This window comes from Colobus angolensis, unplaced genomic scaffold (genome assembly GCF_000951035.1).
Source record: "Colobus angolensis palliatus isolate OR3802 unplaced genomic scaffold, Cang.pa_1.0 Scaffold355, whole genome shotgun sequence".
NCBI classification, from domain to species: domain Eukaryota; kingdom Metazoa; phylum Chordata; class Mammalia; order Primates; family Cercopithecidae; genus Colobus; species Colobus angolensis.
In genome coordinates, this window is record NW_012116877.1 from 430,457 (window position 1) to 434,780 (window position 4,324).

The window sequence follows — 4,324 nt, forward strand, 5'->3', positions numbered from 1 at the left end:
GCGCGCGCGCAAAGAGTGATGGAGACGTTGCGAGTACGGCCCCTGGGGGATGGGGCCTCGGGCGACCTGACTTTTCCTCACAGGTGGTCTTTGAGTCTACAGAGTCTGCCAGCGGATGGTTGGCTTTATTCCATTGTGCGTGACCGGAGAGGGCGCGGCCCCTCTGCACCGGACTGACGGCTGGAGGCTCAGGCCGCGCGCGGGCTAAAGCAGGGCATGCCGGGAGTTGTGGTCCCGGCGCTCTGAGGCTGTGGGACGTGTCGCAGCGCGGCGTCGGCTCCTCCTTCCCTGCCCTTCTCAGCGGTCCCCCGCCTCCTCCCTCCGCCTCCTCCTCCCTCGTCCGCAGCCGAGCGTCCCCTCCCCCAACCCGTCGGGCTCCTCGGCGGCTACTGCAGAGGATTCAGAGCCGAGTCGCTGAGGAGGAGGAGGAGGCTCTGGTCCCCGCGCGCCATCCTTCACCCTACTGGACACGGGCGAGGGAGCGAGAGCGTCGCCGCCGTAGCCTCCGGAGAAGACAAGGGCATCGCCGCCTTAGCCGCCGCCGCCGCCGCCGCCGTTTTCGCCTGCAGCTGCTCACCGGTGAGGAGACTCCCCCCGCCACCCGGTTCGCTGGTCCTGAGCCTGGGCCAGTGGCGCTGGCGAGAATGAGAGTGGGGGCTGCGGAGCCCCCGTGCAGGTTGTGGGGAGGGAGTTCAGGTCGCGATGGAACGGCGGGCTGGTGGGGGAGACTTGTCCAGGCGCTGGCTGGGGGTGGGGTGAGGGTGGGACCCAAGCAGGTTGGGGGGCGGGCGACCAGGGAGGAGGACTTTTGATGGAGAATAACAACCTGGGACAGGAGAGTGGGGTGGGGGCGTCGGGTTGGAATTCGGGTTGGTCTTGGGGCGAGGTGGAAGATGAGACTAGGATGGGATGGCTTTTAATGGGGGAGGGGACTGAATGAGGGTGGTGATTTGGGTTTGGCCTGGAGCAGTTGACAGCTTGGGATCTGAGCTGGGGTGAGGGGTAGGGGAATGATTTCAACGGAGAGTGAGTGGCATGTACAGGGTTGAACAGGACCCTTTGGAGTGTTAATTCAGGAGGGTGGAATTTGGGGTGGACCTGGGGCAGGATGATGGAGGTGGCAGGAGTTGGGGGTGAGGGGCTTGGCATGGGTTGAGACCTGAGCTTGAAGTGGGTGTTTGTCATCTGGGGCTGGTGGAATTTGTGGAGACTTATGGAATAGCATGGGTTAGGATAGAGCAGAGGAGTGCAGTTTGGGGGTTTCCTGGGGTGGGCTGATGGAGGTTGGAATAGGAGTTGGTGGAGGTGAAACATTCAGTGAGGGGAGTGTGATGGTGAGCTGGCAGGAAGGGGTCACATTGGAAGTCAGGCCCGAAATAATGGGAGGATAGGGATGGAAATGGAGTGTGGGGCACAGTGGGTTGGATTTAGGGTGATTTTACAATCACTGGAAAGGGCATGGTGGTTCCTTGGTTGCAGGGTCAAGGCAGAGGGCACATAAAACATCACTGGGCTGCATTCATTGAAAGGATAGTGGCAGGGGTGAGCAAAGTTGGGGGATGGTATTTTGAAGAAAATGTCCCTTGGCCAAGGTGGCAGAGGGAGTTTTGGAGAAGGACTTTCGGAGATGAGCTGGTAGGCCTGGGGAGGTTGTTGCTGATGGTGAGGTGGCACAGGGGAAATTTAAGGAATGGGAGACCTGGAGTTGTTGGTATGGATGGGGCAGAGAGGATGGAGAGGGACAGTGAGCTGTGCCGGAGAGTGGGGTGGAAATGGGTTGGATTATTTTGGAGATGAAGAATTGGGATGGCCTCGAAGAGACACGTGAGGGTTAAGGGTTGGGATACTTAAATGGACAGCCTTGGTGGCTGTGGTTGGGGGAGAGGCAGTAAGCCTGTTAGAGGGGACTTTGCAGGGGACACAGAAGAGAACATCTCATTCTTAGGGGCCATTTTAATCTGTTCGGTTGATCTTTTTGTTTGTTTTATTTATATTGGTATAATTTGGAAGTCAAGTCAGCCCAAAGGGTAAAGTTGAAAGGGGATTTAGTTAAGGTAGAATTAAGGAGGGGAGGGTGTCTTCTGTTATTTGTATATCATAAAAAGTAAGGGGAAAAGGAGCATACTTCCAAACTAAAGGTGGGAGAAGATAAACTGGAATATAATAGATATCTTTCTATATAATGTCTCTGCCTTTTCCTTTCCCCTCTCCTCCTGGTGCATTTAAAAACTATACCTGGAATTTGAAATTTAAATAGATTTGATGAGCTTGAGATTGCTAAGGGTGCATTCCTTGCTTGACAACTAATGTATGTCAAGCATGAAAATATGAGACTGAATTTATTTTGTAGGTAGGCAACATGCACATAGGCAAAAAGAGCTTGGGTCTTTTTTACCCCCTTTTTAAATTGATTGCTTGAAGATGCCATTTGTTAGTGTCCTGGTTTGCAAGGCAATTAGGCCCATCATTGTATTGCAGGCTAATAATCCTGAGATGAGTCTTGGCACCACTGCTTTATGTAAACAGAGAGAAGACAGGAAATATGGAAATGTCATAAATATTCATTGGTGAGATGGGTTGGTACTGATGGAGTTTTTCATGTGATTGTCTTTTGACATTGATAAGATTGAAAATAATTGGACTGTATTTCTAAAGATTGAATTTTCTTCCAAAGGAATTCAGGTGATCAGAATTTTGTCAGACGTGAATAAATAAAGCATATTGAGTCATTTTTATTTTATTTTTTAGAGAATAATGTTGATGTAGGTGCATTGTATTAACTACAGAAACAATATCTCCATCTATTCATCAGAAATTCGATTTAAACCTTAGCGATATGCTCATTCTTAGGGCAGAATGGTGATAATGGAAGGTACGCAGGACTGTAAATGGAGGGAACATCATTAGAGAAACAGTTTTCTGGACCTAATTGCATTAACTGTTTTAATATGTTAAACATAAAGTGGCTGTTGATTAGAGCTCAGACTGAAAAAAAAATGAGGGATGTAAAGAAGATAAAATTGGCACCATTGGGATTGAAATAATTCTTTTTATTTTTGTTCAAGCTTCAGAGTTTAACTCACAAACAAACCATTTTCCTTGGCTTTCACAGTTGAGCACATAAAAATACCATTTAGAATCTTTTTTTTTTTAGCTCCAAAATGGGCAGAATGATGGAAAGTTGGACTTATCCTTTGAATTGAAAGTGTTTTGTAATGAGGAAGCGTTCTGTATTATAATAGAAATCAGGTTTGAGCAGTTACCTCTAATTCAATGAGACTGTAATCTAATGCAAGCATATCCCTCATAACTTTACTCTGGGGTCTAGACATTGTTTTTGCAGATCTGCGGGCTTGGTCTAGAGGCGGGATGTTTATATTAAAGCCTTAGCTTTTGAGAGTCCAAAATGAAAAGTAATTGCCTGGAAGAAATGTGTTGGTGGATTTTTTTTTTTCCACAGCCGTGGTCACTTGTGTAGTAGTAATGTGTTTTTGTATCTTTACCTCATTTGATCCTCCAGATATCTTGGTGAGAAGAGAGCAGATGGAGGTGTTGGTAGACAGAAGCCTTGGTGGAATGAATAGCCTGTGAGTTTAGGAGTTAAGTCCTGGATTCAAATCCCCGTTCTACTACTTGAAAGCTGAGTGATTTCAATCAAGTCATTAAAAACCTTGATTTTTATCACCAAAGTGCTGGCTCCCAGCACTTTGGGAGGCTGAGGTGGGCGGATCACTTGAGGTCAGGAGTTTGAGACCAGCCTGGCCAACATGGTGAAACCCATCTCTACTGAAAATACAAAAATTAGCCAGGCATAGTAGGTGCCTGTAATCCCAGCTACTCAGGAGGCTGAGGCAGGAGAATTGCTAGAACTGGGGAGGTGGGCAGTGAGCCACGATCGCGCCATTGCACTCCAGCCTGGGCAACAAGAGTGAAACTCTGTCTCAAAAAAAAACAAAACAAAAAAAGACCCTTTCATATTTAGTGGTAATGGCCGCAAAACATTGTGAACATAATTAATACCACTGAATTGTACACTTAAATTTGGTTAAAAAGGTAAAAATACACAAAAAAACCTCACAAACCAAAAAAACTGGCCAGGCACAGTGGTTCACGCCCATAATCCCAGACTTTGGGAGGCTGAGCTGGGAGGATTGCTTGAGCCTAGGAGTTCGAGACCAGTGAGGGCAACATACGGAGACCCGTCTCTACAAAAAAAAAAAAAAAAAAAAAAAAATTAGCTGGGTGTGGTAGCCTACACCTGTAATCCCAGATACTCAGGAGGGAGGTGGGAGGATTGCTTGAGCCAGGGAGGTCAAGGCTGCAG

The 4,324-nt window shown here is 48.1% G+C and overlaps 1 protein-coding gene across 3 annotated transcripts in view; it reads left to right on the top strand.

The window, feature by feature from the left end:
* The first annotated feature begins 299 nt into the window (after positions 1-299).
* FAM168A (family with sequence similarity 168, member A) overlaps positions 300-4,324 on the top strand; it is a 211,207-nt gene continuing 207,182 nt past the window's right edge. Inside the window, exon 1 of one of the 3 annotated variants that reach the window (XM_011953030.1) lies at positions 300-579. The gene's annotated coding sequence lies outside the window, so the exon portion shown is untranslated. The remainder of the gene's footprint in view (positions 580-4,324) is intronic. The other 2 variants (XM_011953031.1, XM_011953032.1) reach the window with 2 other exon arrangements.